This window comes from Scyliorhinus torazame, chromosome 14 (genome assembly GCF_047496885.1).
Source record: "Scyliorhinus torazame isolate Kashiwa2021f chromosome 14, sScyTor2.1, whole genome shotgun sequence".
In the NCBI taxonomy this organism is placed as follows: domain Eukaryota; kingdom Metazoa; phylum Chordata; class Chondrichthyes; order Carcharhiniformes; family Scyliorhinidae; genus Scyliorhinus; species Scyliorhinus torazame.
The window spans coordinates 173,752,431-173,768,272 of NC_092720.1; the positions used below are offsets into that span (position 1 = coordinate 173,752,431).

The 15,842-nt window shown below is 48.6% G+C and overlaps 1 protein-coding gene across 6 annotated transcripts in view; it reads left to right on the forward strand.

Moving 5' to 3' along the window:
• Window positions 1-15,842, forward strand: part of LOC140390228 (uncharacterized) — a 72,951-nt gene that overhangs the window by 53,360 nt on the left and 3,749 nt on the right. The window lies entirely within an intron of this gene.

Genomic DNA, 15,842 nt, shown 5'->3' on the forward strand with positions numbered 1-15,842 from the left:
ATTCAAACAGTTACATAATTTTCAAGATTCACGGTTGAATCGAGTATATTTCCCATATTGAGAGCTTGGCCAGGTTTAATCTTAGGGGCTGATGGGCTTTGAAAGTCAGGTCTACATGTACGATGGTTGTTTCCAGATTATCGTTGATTAAATCTCGGTGGTACCGTACTTGTTACCGTTTAAATTGAACAACCTTTCCAACTTCAGATGTCATTCGACCTTATCCTTGAGAGAGACATGGAGAGAGCCTTGTCCTGAAAACAAGAGTGTTATCAGTGATGTATCTAGCTGCAGGTCGCTGCTCTGTCTGTTCCATAAAATCCATTTTACATAGGGCAACTGTTTTCTTGTTAGCTTCTTTGAAGCTAGTAGTCCTTGTCATTGTCCTCTTTTCCCATGATGTCTTACTGGACAATGTTGGCCATTGTCCTCATTTACCATCATGCCTTTCGGCTCCGTGTTGGCAAGTGTCCGACACAGCACGTCCTCCTGTTGATCCACTGAATTGAACAAAGTGTACAAAAAGAACCTGAACTAACCCACTCCATCAGGCAGACATCAACGATCCAAGCCCTGTTACAACTAATTATCACTACTTAAGCAATTTCATTAATATGTGTATATACTTTATTCATTGGCATCTAATTTTCCCATCAACCGTTCCCATTTTTTGTAAAAACAACTCCATCTCTAATTTAATTTCCATCTTAATTTTCCAGTATTTTTATGTAATCATAATATAACATTGCAATAAAATAATAGGCATGGCTATTATTACTAAACGTGATATAATTCATTCCCATGGGTCCAGCTTATATTTGTTCTCCACTTCCAAATATCATCCCACCTGTAATCTAATTTACATTGGCTTTGATTACACTTATTACTTGTAACACTTGGGTCACATGAGCATATTTAAGGTGCTTTTTAATATTTTGTCGAGTTTCTGGCAACAATTGTTATTTTGTCATATATTTTAAATTCAGATTTAATTTCTTCCGTGACATCAATTCGCACTTGATTTTGTTTATGAATATCAACGAACGCAATTTTACTAATTTTATCTGAGTCCTGGGGTCTTAAACAAAATGTTGGTTCCTCAGCAGGGCATATTCTGGTACCATACCAATATCTTCTCAGTGAGGTTGTAACATAATAACAGAGCCGAAAGAGGCAGAGAGTGGGTGGAGGAAGTTGATACGCCATTGCATCTATTTATGTAATGTTAAAACTTATAGGTGTTGACACCAACACACAATCCATGGACTTTTATGAATGAAAAACTGGCGCCACACCTGGACTGATTCCGCTACCATTGAGTGACTAGCATCAGTGCCACATGGAACACAATCGATTCCAATGAAAAAGTGTCAATTACTAGGGGGCATAGGTTTAAGGTGAGAGGGGCAAGGTTTAGAGTAGATGTACGAGGCAAGTTTTTTACGCAGAGCGTAGTGGGTGCCTGGAACTCGCTACCGGAGGAGGTGGTGGAAGCAGGGACGATAGTGACATTTAAGGGGCATCTTGACAAATACATGAATAGAGGGATACGGACCCAGGAAGTGTAGAAGATTGTAGTTTAGTCGGGCAGCATGGTCGGCACGGGCTTGGAGGGCAGAAGGGCCTGTTCCTGTGCTGTACATTTCTTTGTTCTTTGAGTGCGGGATTCGGCACGTCCGTGATTGACACCCGTGAGGTAACAAGATGACATGGTTGTGCTGGAGCGTGCCCAAACAGCTGATGGATTGGCTGGGCCAGAGGGCATCCGGGGGTGGTGCCCTGCAGGGGGGCACCTATACGACCCATGGCACTGAGTTCAAAGTGGACTGTTAGCTGTGTGTGCAGCTGCATGGCTGCCTTGCCGGCTGCTGCAATGGTATCCCGTGCTCGTTAACCCCACAACCCACCCCCTAGCAACTCCCCGCTACTGCCCCCCCCCCTTCCCGACCGACCCTGACAGAAGCTCCACGGCCAGGGGCGCAATTGTCAGGAAACTGACAATGTTGGACACCTTCTATAGGACATCTCTCTCAGTTAGCAGCCACCACACCGGTCTCACGATTTTTAAGTGCACAAGTGAACCACTTGGGAACCGGCGGGAACTTGGCCCATCGGAGGCAGAGAATCACGGAGGCCCTGGAGAATACTGGGTAGGACCAGTTAATAATATGCAAACGGTGTCTAATGTACGTGCGTTCCAGAAGGCAGTGAAGCCGCTATCGAGGTGCTGGAGCATATGGAGATTTGGCGTCAAACCGGCACTTGCCGAGATTTTGGCTTCGGAACTGATGCTCCGCCCAATCGCCTTTCCCGATTTTCGGCGTCGGCTAACGTAGAATCCCGTTCATTGTGTTCTTATTCCTTCATTTTTTCTCAAGTTCCATCTTTTTTTACCAAATTTAATTTCTAATTTTTGCTACTTAAAGTTACAAGAAAAATTTTGTGAAACGGATTTTTAAGTGACATTTCTTTCATAACTAAATGTTTGGAGGTCTCAAATTGGATTGCTCCTTTCCAAACCAACTCACTATTCACTTCACCCAATATCCCCTTAATTGCTATATCATCCAATCTCCATAATTACTGCAAAGAATTTGATCCTAATTCTGGTCTCAATCATTAGCTTTCTTTTTTATTATCTGGTTATTTGGGCCTTTTTAGATATTTTGTTTCACATCTTTATTTAATTTCCCTAACATACTTTTCACTTGGCTTGTTAAAACTCTTAATTTTTCATCCAGATTCTGCAAGTTTAAAATGTTAACAGTCCTGTATTGTATATTTCATCTCTCTTTCTCATCATTCCCTGCTTTTTGGCCTAACAATATTTTCATCTGTCGGTTATATAACCTTTTGATCTGGGTAGCACTTCAATTCGGGAGTCCGAACTTTGAAACATTTACAATTACTGGTACTTATTCACGGTGCACATCATCATACATTGTTTTTCCAATAATCCTCCGGAAACTACCATTTGCTGGTCCTGTTATGGTCATCACAGTCTATTAATTTATGTTGTTTCCCCATCAGACACTGTTTCATGTTTTCACATCTCCTGCTTCTTGAGTTTTGGATATCATGGTGTAATTTCATAGATGGTTATTTCTGTTAATGCTATAGTTCCACCAGTCCATCTTTTCATATGTATTATTGAGAGCAAGATACTGCATGCTCTTACTTACATTTTTGATCTTGCTAGCTAATCAGCCAAAATTTCTTCTTCACTGGTGTCTTATCGGATTAATCTTCTCCCCTTTCTCTTTTTCACTTTCTCAACCTGGGGTATCTCCTTCGGGATTTTGCTTCTCGGCGCCACCTTGAGCCTGTCTCCTGAGTAGAACGGGTGGCAGCACCTGCAGATTCTCCATTCTCTACTAGGGGAGGAGCAGAAGGTGTCACTGCTGATTCCTGCCTATATCCAGCAAAAATCTTTTGTTGTGTCACAAGTAGACTTCCATTAACACTGCAATGAAGTTACTGTGAAAAGGCCCTAGTTGCCACACTCCGGCGTCTGTTTGGGTACACTGAGGGAGAATTCAGAATGCCCAATTCACCTGACAGCATGTCTTTTGGGACTTGTGGGAGGAAACCAGAGCACTTCGAGGGAACCCATGCAGACACAGGGAGAACGTGCAGATTGGCACAGACAGTGACCCAAGCCAGGAATTGAACCCAGGTTCCTGGCGCTGTGAAGCAACAGTGCTAACGATTACCCTGAGAGTTGAATAGCTTTTAAAAAATATACTTTTATTCAAGTCTATTTACACATATACACAAAAATATCAGAAGACCAATACACCAAACCGAACAAACAGCCACAAATCCCCAACCTCTCCCTAGATCAACACCCCACATAGAACTCCCTATATTAACACCCCATGTAGAATCATGGAATCATAGAATCCTTACAGTACAGAAGGATGCTGTTCGGCCCATCATGCGCCAGCCCTTGCTCCGATAGAGCACCCTACCTGGGCTTAATCCCCTGCCTCTATCCTCATAACCCCACCTTGCGTACACCAATTTTAGGATGGTCACTTCAGCTAACCTGCACATCTTTGGATCTTTGGACTGTGGGAGGAAACCAGAGCAGGCAGAGGAAATCCACGCAGACAGAACGTACAAACGCCACACAATTGTCTCCTGAGATCAGAATCGAAGCCGGGTCCATGGCGGTGTGAGCCCCCCTCCCCCGGTCACCCTTCAATAACCCCCCCCCCCCCCGGTGACCCTTCAATAATAGAGAAATTAATGAACGGTTTCCACTTCCGGGTGAACCCTCTAGCGACACCCCGCAAAGCGAACTTCTCCAACCGCTGGAATTCTACCAGGTCACTCACCCATACCACCGCCTTCGGCGGCTCTGGCTCAACAAACTCGGTCTCTGGGCTATCAGGGAGGCAAAGGACAAACATCAGCCTCTCTCCCCAGCTAGACTCTCAGATCTTCCGCCATACCGAATATCAGCACCTCCAGACTGGGGCCACTCCTATTACCCGGAACCTCGGACATAAAATCTGATGCCCCTCCCAGAACCCCAAAACATGCGGATATAATTTGTGGTGCGCCCCTCCCTCGCACACTGCCCACACCTGTCTTCCACTCCCGTAAAGGACCTGCTCATCCTCACCAACGTCATGTGGGCTCTATGCACCACCTTAAACTGGATGAGGTTCAACCTTGCACACTACAAGGACACGTGCACCCTCCGCAAGGCCTCTCCCCACATCCCACACCTCCCTTCCCAGCTGCTCCTCCCATTTGCACTTAATCTCCTCCATTGGACCACCCTCGCTCTTCATCAATTTCTTGCAAATATCCAACACCATCCCTTCCCCTATATCGTCCTCCAACAACAATTTGTCCTGCAACACCAAAAGGGGGAAGCCCCGGGAAGGACGGTACCTCTCTCCTCACAGAAACCCTCACCTGCACATACCTAAAGCCATTCCCCTTGGGCTACTCGTACAATTTCACCAACTCCTTCAGCCCCGCAAACTTTCCCCCTATAAACAAGTGCCTAAAGTACCCCTGCTGCCACTGCCCGGGTCGGAGAATCGGCGGGGGGGGTGCCCACGAATCCCGCCACTCTGCTCCGACGCCGGGCCACCAGTTCTCCGACGACCGGAGAATAAGAGGCAGTCGCGCCTGTGTGGTCGCCGTGTCGCCATTCGGGCGCCATTGAAAGCGGCACCCCTGGCGATTATCCACGCTCGACGGGCCGAGTGCCCACCGAGTTCCGCCGGCGTCGTTTACATATGGTCCTACCCAGCAGGACCTCGCCGCTCTAGCTGCGGGGCCGTCCTGGTGGGGGGGCAGGGGCAGGGGCAGTCAACTCCACGGGGGGGGGGCCTCCACGTGGCCAGACCCGCGATCGGGGCAACCGACCAGCGGGCGGGCTCATTCCGAAGGGGAGGCCTAGGTTCCTCCGCGCCGGCCCCTGTAGGGCTCCGCTATGTTGCCCGGGGGCGCCGCGGAGATGGCCGTGGCGCGCATGCGCGGACCTGCGCCGGCCGTGGCCCACGCATGCGCGGACCCATGCCGGCTATCGCGTAACGGCTTTCAGCGCCGGAGCAGCAGACAGCACTTCGGCGCTGTTCTAGCCCCCTAGGAAGGGGTGAATGCCTGGACCTGGAAGCCCATTAACGCCGGCGTTGCGCGCGCTGGTTTTGACGCCAGCGTCAACACTTGGCTGGGATTTTGGAGAATCCTGGCCATGGTGCTGGAATCTCCGCTGGCGGAATTCTCCGTTGCGCCGACAATGCACCCACGCCCGGGAATTTCCTGACGGTGTGGGACTGCCCACAATGGGAAACTCCGTTGGCCGACTGATGGGACAGAGAATCCCACTGCTGGTGCGCTGCACCAGATAACTGGACTGGCGGGGCGGAGAGTTGTCCCACATTGTCGCCCACAACGTCATCCCCCCCCTCCCCAGCCCAAAATGTTGCCTGCAGTAGCTCCACACCCGTAATTCCGAAACCAAAACTGGGCTCACAATGTACGTAACCAGCAAGAATGGAAGAGATACCAACAACGGAAACCCGTCCCCCAACTCGATAACGCCTCCATCCGTCCTGTTATCCTTTCCACGGCCCATTTTTTCCCCATTACAATGTTCACCGCCCAATAATAATTTAGGAAATTCGGCAACACCAGTCCCCCTCCCTCACCTCGCCCCTTCTCCAAGAACACCCCTTTCACCCGTGGGGTCTTCCCCGTCCACCTAAACGTTAAAATTATACCGTTCAGCTTCCTGAAAAAGGACTTGGTAACAAAGATGCTGAGGTCAAGGAACAAGAACCTGGGCAACACCATCATTTTCACTATCTGCATGCCAGTGACCGTGACAACACATCTCACCTCTTAAAATCTGCCTTCATTCCCTCCACCAGTCGTGTCAAGTTCAATTTGTATTCTCAGCATCAACTGGATTCCTAAGTACACAACCACTCGCCCCACCACCCTGAACAACAACTCACCCAACCTCATTTCTTGCCCTCTAGCATTGATGGGGAACACCTCACCCATCCCCATGTTCAATTTGTGCCCCAAAACCGGCCAAATTCCCTCCAAACCTCCATAAACCCTCCAATGCTGCCCACCGGAACAAAGATGTAAAATAACAAATCATCCGCATACAGCGAAACTCTATGCTCAGCACCAACCCCCAACACATACCCCTGCTCAATCCCTCAATGCCCTAAGTGCCAATGGCTCTATCGCCAAGGCAAAAAGCAACAGGGAGAGCAGGCACCCCTGCCTCATCTCCCGATGTAACCCAAAGTACCCCGCACCCATCCGGTTCATCCGAACATTTGCCACCAGCCCTGTACAACAGCTGAACCCAATCCACAAACTCTTGCCCAAACCCGAACCGCCCCAGCACCTCCAACAAATACGCCAGCTCCACCCGATCAAAGGCCTTCTCCATGTCTGTTGTCACTACTACTTCTACCTCCTGCCCCTCCGAGGGCATTAGAAGTACATTAAGCAACCTGTGCATATTCGCCAACAGCTACCTTCCCTTCACAAATCCCGCCTGGTCCTCTCCAATCACCCCTGACTCTCAGTCCTCAATCCGCGACGCTAAGAACTTTGTCAACAACTTCACATCAGCGTTCAGCAGCAATATCGGGCAGTACACTGTTCCGGGTACTTATCTTTCTTCAGATAAGGGAGATCTATGCCTGTGACAAGGTGGGGGGGAAGCTTCCCCTATCTCTTGCCTCGTTATACGTCCTGACAAACAATAGCCCCATCTCCATAACAAACCTTTTCTAAAACTCTACTGGAAACCCGACCGGCCCTGGAGCCTTTCCCGCCTGCATCGCACCCATACCATCCATCACCTCCCTCAGCCCAACCAGGCCCCCCCCCCCCCTACTCTGCACCTTGGACAACTCCAGCCCATTCAGGAACTGTACATCGCCGCCTCCCCGACTGGGGGCTCCGACTCATACAGCCTCCTATAAAAGGCCACAAATGCCCATTCACCCCCCTTCTGGATCTGTCACCACTCCACCCCTCTTGTTACTCATCCTACCAATTTTCCTCACGGCTGCCTGCTTCCTCAGCTGATATGCCGGCATCCTGCTTGCCTTTTCCCCGTACTCATACCTCTGCAACTGCCCCACAGCCTTCACTAACCCAAACTCCATCTAGAGCCTCTGCCCCTCCTTTAGCAACCTCTCCTCCGGGGCCACTGAGTACCTCCGATCGACTCTCAGAATCTCCTCGACCAGACTTGCCCTCTCCTCATGCTCCATGCTCTACATGCATGCCCGGATCAAAATAATCTTTCCCCCAACTACTGCTTTAAGTGCCTCAACAGCATGGCAGCTGTGACCTCCCCCGTACCGTTCAACTCTACATACCCCGGAATGGCAGCCCTCACCCGCTCACACACATTCTCACGCACCCTCATCCGCCAGCAGTCCCACATCCAACCTCCAATGCGGCCATTGGGACTGGCCCTTTACCACCCGCAAATCCACCCAGTTCGGCGCATGGTCAGAAACGACAATCGCCGAGTACGATTCGGCCACCCCGCCAGCAGCACCTTGTCCAGAACAAAAACGTTGATCTGGGAATGCACCCGGTGCACATGGAAAAAGTGCGAGAACTCCTTCCACATCGGCCTCGCATACCTCCACAGGTCCGCACCGTCCCCTCCCCCATGTGCTCCATGAACCCTCCAACTCTCGCCACCGCCAACACACTCAACGATTTTCAGCTTGACCTGTCCAAACTCTGATCTAGGACCGTATTGAAATCGTCCCCCCCATGATTTGCCAATGTGTGTCCAGGTCTAGGATTCTCCCTAGCACCGGCCTCATGAAGTCCACGTTGTCCCAATTTGGGATAAAAACATTCACCTGGATCACCCGCATCCCCTCCAGCCTCCTACCGACCATCACATACCTACACCCCGGATTGGCCACAATCTGCCCCACCTCCAAAGCCACTCTCTTAACCAACACTGCACCCCCCCCATCTGCATGTCTGACCCTGCGTGGAACACCTGCCCCACCCACCCCTGCCTCTGCCTCGTCTGATCCCTAACTTCAGGTACGTCTCCTGCAAGAACACAATGTCGGTCTTCAAGCTCTTCAGATGCGTGAAAATAACACCAACACCTCCTCCACGATACTCCACAATACCGGGGACCTGCAAGGCTGCGTACTTAGCCCCTACTATAATCCCTATACACACGCAACTGTGTGGCAACATTTGGCTCCAACGCCATCTGCAAGTTTGTTGATGACACGACCGTAGTGGGTCAGATTTCATATAACGATGAACCTCTGAGTCAGAGTACAGGAGGGAGATAGAGAACCTAGTGGTGTGACGACAACAATCTCGACCTCAATGTCAGCAAAACCAAAGAGCTGGTCATTCACTCCAGGAAGCAAAGCATCGTACACACCCCTGTCTGTATCAGTGGTACCGAGGTGGAGATGGTTGACAGCTTCAAATTCCTAGTTGTGCACATCAACAATCTGTCGTCGTCCATCCACATCAACGCTACAACCAAGAAAGCTCACAGTGCCTATAATTTCTCAGGAAACTAAGGAAATTTGGCATGTCCATATTGACTCTAACCAACTTTTACAGATGCACCATAAATTATCATAGATTATCATAGAATTTACAGTACAGAAGGAGGCCAACTGGCCCATCGAGTCTGCACCGGCTCCTGGAAAGAGCACCCTACCCAAGGTCAACACCTCCACCCTATCCCCACAACCCAGCAACCCCACCCAACAGCCATATCCCTTTTGAAGCCAGCCCTTGGCCCGCGTCACGCGCTCCCGCAGGCATACCCTCAGATGTCCACCACCACCATCTCTCCCTTCCCAACTGCCCCACACCAACCATACCCATGTCAGCAATCCCCTTCCAAAACCAAACCAAGAACCAACCCAATTCCACTCCACACGCCTTGCCCCTGACATTCCGCCTTCAGACTCCTCAAATGTGTCAACACACGTGACAACTGGCCCAATCTCTGACATTATGCATGACCAGCCTGGTCTGGGGGCAACCCGTCCCCCTCCCCTGTCAATCAGCTATACCCCTTCTCGAGCCAGCCCTCGGCCCGCATCATGTACCCCTCCAGGCGCACCCTCGGATGTCTGCCACCGCCTGGGCCTTCCTCACACTCCGGTGAGCCAAAATAAAATTCCTGTTTTTGATTTGTCACCCACAAGTGGGCAGGGTAAAAAATCCTGAACTTCACCTCCTTGTAGAGGGCCCCGTTATCCGATTGGACCTGACCCTCCCCTTTGCCAGCTCCGCACCCAGGTCTTGGTGAATATGTAACTCACTCCCCTCCCAGGTGCATTTCATGGTCTGCCTTACCTCCCTCAGGATCTTCTCTTTATCCAGAAACCGATGCAGCCTCACCACCATCACCCTCTGCAATTCCCCAGCGCCCTGCGTGCCCGATCCACCTCGAGGGGCCGATCAAAGGTTCCCTCCCCTGTTAGCTTCTCCAGCATGGCGCCCTCCGCTCCCTTAATGCCTTCAGGCATCCTAGCAATTCTCAAATTCTGCCTCCTCGAGTGGTTCTCCAGGTTCTCCTATTTCTTTTGTATCTCAGCCTGTTCTGGCTGCCGATGACCATCCCCATCTCACCCTCCAGCTGATCCTCCACCTAGATCACCAGACCCTGAGCCTCCTGCCTCTGCACCACCCAATCACCGCCCTAAGCGGCTCCACCACCTTGGGCAAATCCTCCAAAGCCTATTTCCTCTGCTGGTGGAATTTGCCATATAAAAACTCCAGCAGCTGCTCCGTCGACCACTGGGTGGGCAGATCTGCCCCCTTGCCCTCCACCATCTTCACATGTATCGCACCACAAAGACTTTCCTGCTTCAGCTGCTCTCTATTTCTCGTGGCATTTCTCATCCATTGATCCATACACCGACCTCATCAGAGGAGTATTACCTTCCTTGGGCACTCATGCACCTTTTGCCCTCAAACACATACCATTCAGGTGGGAAGGGCCAATAAAAATCTACTTTGAGTGGGTGCCACTAAATGTGCAACCACTCATTCCATGGCCGCCACGGAAATCCACCAAGATTTGAATTGCTTTAACCGGTTTGCATGGTGCCACCCCGTTTTACCAGAGTCTAACAAGACTTTGTAAACCGAAGGACTTGGTTTGTCTACTATAGAATGTTATGGCGAGGCGTTTTCAGAACCCCAAAAACATATCATGGAGTTCAACCAACCTCTCCCTTTAATGGATTTGTTGCTTTTCCTAGCACACGGCTTTTCCCCTAGGTGTGGGATTACAATTATGGACACGTTGGTTTTTAAATACACAACAGTTTATTCCATGAACTCAACTTAACATTTTAAATAAACATTGGATCTCTTAACACCCCTTACTTCAAAGATAACTCAGAAAATATTGCAACAGTAAATAATTCCTGAAAATGTTCCTTCAAACTTCCAAGAGACTTCAAACCTTCAAAACAGTAACACACCAGTCACAGTTAATATATATTTTCTGTTTTATGGCAGAGATATTATGCTTGGTTGACTTCAGCTCCAGCACCTTGCTTTCTTCCTGCAAACTCTCTGGAAACACACAGGCACACCCAAGCTGCTTTCGCAAACCTGGCTTTCTCCCTTCAAGCAGATCACAGCAAACCAGAACTTCTCAAGCTGCTGTCTCAAACTGGCTTTCTACTTTTAAACTGCTCTCAGCAAAACCAGCCAGGCACTTTTTAGCTGCTCTCAACAAAACCAGCCAGGCACTTTTTAACTGAAACTTCAAAAATGGCTGAACTGAGCTCCACCCACTCTATGACATCACTGTTTTCTTAAAGGTATATTGCTTAAACATCCAGTTCTCAAAAGGTACTCTCACATGACAAGAATGTGGTCCACTATATTTAGGGGCAGTTTCTTGTTGGTGAAGTTGAAGCAATACTTTGTTCCCAATCTCATACCCAACAGGTTTGAACTCCTCATCAAAACTTGCTTCGCTACCCTTCTTTTTCTGTCCCACATTAACAGCATCAGCCAAAAGGGTGGCTTGGATATTATCCATCAATTGTTGTTAAGCCTTTCCCTGGCTGACAGCTGTCAATTCTGGCCCTGACATATCCAATCTCAACAAGGGTTCCACTGCTCTCATGGAATGTCCTGTCACCAGGACATGGGGGTTAAAACCTGATGAGCTGGATACGATATTTTGTACTATCTTTAGGACAATGGTCAGGACTACATTCCAAGTAGAGTTATTTTGCTGGACAGTTACCCGAATCATATTTTTGACATATAGTTTCATTCTTTCCACTACACTGCTACACCGTGGGGCGAAGGCTCTACTGTGGGGGATAGACTATATGGAATTACTGTTTCATGTTGAATAGGGTCATTAAATTCAGCTTCACCTGAACGGTGAAATGAGTCCTTTGGTCTGATTCAATGTGACGTGGCATTCCCCATTTAGAGGACCCCTGCTGTACAAACACATCAGCTTTTACTTTTTCCGTGTTTGTCCAGGTAGAGAATGCTTCAATCTATTTAATAAAGATATCAATGATGAGCAGAACTTATCTATAACCCCGCTCACATGGTGGCCTTGCACATGGAGTCTATTTATCAATTCGTCCATGGAGGCGGCATGGTGCTGCAGTGGTTAGCACTGCTGCCTCACAACGCTGAGGATCCGGGTTCGACCCCAGCCACAGGTCACTATCCGTGTGGAGTTTACAGTTGTTCCCCATGTCTACACGGGTCTCGCCCCCACAACCCATTGATGTGCAAGGTAGGTGGATTGGTCATGTTAAATTGCCCCTTGATTGGAAAGAAACATGTTTTCAATGTCCGTGGCCCATTTACTGGCCTGGTGTGTCTAAACTCTCCTTTCTCAGCATTGCAATCTGGATTATTTTGGGCACAGACCAGACCATTTTTCACTACGCTTTATATCTCCATCTACTTTGGGCCCCCAACATAAACTTTTAATTCTTTCCATAGATGTATTGACACCTTGGTGTCCCTGGACATCATGACAATGAGAGACTATCTGGTTCCGAACCTGGATCAGCACCACGTAACTTCCGTCCTTAATGACAAGACCGTCCTCTATTACTATTTTAGCGCTCCATTTGTTACAAGATGTTGGAAACACTCCATTCCTGATCTGTTTCAAATCCTTATCTGCCACCTGTGCCTCGAGAAAACTTTTCAGGTTGGGGGTGGCGACAGCCCCGACTCCCCGATCCAGGCTTTCGTGCCCCGGGCTTTTTGTTTTGACACAAATGGTCCCTTGGGACCGCTCGCTGTCAACTTGGTATTCATGCTGCTCCCCCTCGTGACTGAAATTGTCTGCGAGGAAGACAGGTGTTCTGATTCTCTTAACTGTAGTGTCACAGCCCTGGAGAATTAGCATCCATAGGGGGTTAGCAAAAGGCGTGTGATATTCCCTTTTCCTTTGTCTGCACTGATTCAGACTTTATGCCTGGTCCTCGCTACTGTATCCCAGAGCCATTAGTATTGCCATTTTCATTTCCTCAAGTGTTCTCCCGGGTCTGGTATGGCTGAGCAAAGAGCCGAACCTAAACACATCAAGTTTTCTTCTTTCTTCTCATCTGCGTTTAAACCGTGAAGAAATCTCTTTAATGGATGTAATTAAAGAACTCTTGAGGATCCGCAGATGGTTTATATGCCGGGATCCTTTCTGCGATTTCTGCTAACTGAGCCACTCTCTATGGCATGTCATACTCATGCCCCCAGTCTGTGTTGTGCCATGGGGTTCATGGGAATTGGTTGTGGAGCGGCTGCGGCTAGGATGTTCAGACCGAGGAGGAGGGTCAGGCTTCTCTACTTCCTCCCAATCGCCGAAGATTTGCGTGGCTTCACCCAGTCCACCCCAATCTACCTCACCTTCTTCCGTATTCCTTCGTCCTCCAGCTCCAAAGATGCACATCAGATCCCTCTGGACCTGGAGCTGTGACTTCAACTTATGTGTCTTATGCTGACACCTGTGGGTTTGATGTTAAAAGGTTATATTTGTTTGATGCAGCACTTCTACGGTTGCTTGTAACGTAACACATCTCCGAATCAACCTTTTAAATTTATTTCTGGGCTGATCTTTGTTCACGAGCAGCTCGCTCCTTTTCCTGGTTATGTTTTCTAGTCTCCGTTTGTAATTTGCCCACTCTTGTTTTAAATTCTCTATCTCAATTTCTTCATTATGTCTCAAAATTGCTATCTCCATTTCTTCATCACATCATTCTTTTTTTATATATTTTATAATCTTTATTGTCACAAGCAGGCAATGAAGTTACTGAGAAAAGCCCCTAGTCACCACATTCCGCCACCTGTTCGGTTACACAGAGGGAGAATTCAGAATATCCAATTCACCTGACAGCACATCTTTTGGGACTTGTGGGAGGAAACTGGACCACCCGGAGGAAACCCTCACAGACATGGAGAAACGTGCAGACTCCACACAGACAGAAAGACCCAAGACGGAAATCAGATCTGGGACCCTGGAGCTGTGAAGCAACAGTGCTAACCACAGTGCTACCCTGCTGCCCATTCTCCCACGCAACTAAGTAAAGCTTTAGCTATTTCATAATTTGACGGGCCGTTTCCTAACTCTGAGTGGGCTTCCCACTGTCTCTGTCCGACCAATCGCAGACCTGTTAATTTCTTTCAAAAACCTAGCTATCCATTTGGGCCATTTACAGTTTAGGTACTCCCTGACTGCCTTTTTCCATTCTGGCTGTGATCCAGCCATTAATTAGTTTAGTTAATCAACACAAAAATTAATCGTATTTAGGGTCTGGCACCGGTTTCTGGCAGAGAGGAAGACGAGAGTGTCGCTCTTTAATCGTTTTTAACTCCTTTCCAGGTACCCTTGTCGCTAACTTCCCATCTGGTCTCTTTTCGCCCATGCACTTGAGGTTTGCTGACCACCCCTCAAGGCTGACTATTGGAGCTTACTTTTACTATTAAGCATTAGTCATTTTAATCTTTTAATTCTAACAATTCTGTCTGCAACATCTGTAGTTCAAACATGTCCTCGGAACAAATCAGCTACCCGGCTCTTTATCTTTGGCTTCCTTCACCCACTTAATCATGTACATCACATGGGGCTACTGCCCTCTTGATTCGGGCTCAGTCTGTGTGGTTCAGATATTTGGCTACGAGGTGGATTACTAACCACCTCTAAACTTAGACATGTCCCATCTGGGTGCCAATATGTCGGTGCCTCTGCTGTCCACAACTGAAGACCATTGGCAGAATTGAAAAGTCACAGGTTGATTTACCTTTACATCTTTTAACATTTCTCTAAGACTTCACCAGCTGCATTATACATCAGCTACAAGTCACCACTTTGTCTGGCTCCACAAAATGCATTTTGCACAGGTCAACAGTTTTCTTGTTAGCTTCTTTGAAGCTAGTCATTGTCATTGTCCTCTTTCCCATGATGCCTTATGGCACAACATTGGCCATTGTTCTGATAAATCATCATGTCTTTCGGCTAAATGTTGGCAAGTGGCCCACTCAACAAACCGTTTGTTCCATCATGTCTGCTCTGCCATTCAATCATGGCTGATATGCTCCTCATCCCTATTCTCCTGCTTTTCCCCATAACCCCTGAACCCCTTAACAATCAAGAACACCAGATTTGTTCTTCAGGTGCTGTTACCCTGGGTGCTAAGACGAAGAGCTGGAAGGTAGAATTAGGAAGGCTCAGGCACGCTCCCCCTTCTTTCTCACTCTGGGGCATGTCCGCACTCTCTTTCTCTCTCTGGGCATGCTTCCCCCTCTTACTCTCTGGGGCATGTTTCTCCCCCCCCTCTATCCCCCCCCTCCCCGTCCCCGTCCCCCCCCCTCACCACCACCAACCCGGCTCCTTTCTCATGGCTCCTCCACCACCTCTCTACCCTGCCACTACTTCTCGATGCTTTTTGCTGCCTCATTTTCCTACCAACTACCACCTCAGGATCAGTCTTCACTGTTGGCTGTGGACTTTACTGCCCAGCAACAATGAGAGGAAATAAATTAAACGGGCCATTCAGAGAAACACCGCGGACTACTGGATGCTGATAGACTGACTAGTCATGTCAGCATCCTGTGGTCCAAGAGTCCCTTCACTGATTGATCTACTTCTTTGCTGTAATTCTTTTTGAAATTGGTGGGTGCTTCTTTCATATGATCATTTTGCAGTCACTTGGCAGTCGCCAGCTCCAGAGAACTTCTGGAAGTCCTTCACTGACCCCACTTTGGGAACCCCTGCTGTAAATAGTGTGAGATGGGTTGAATTTCAGCATGGTGAGGTGGGAGAGTGTGTACAATGGGGT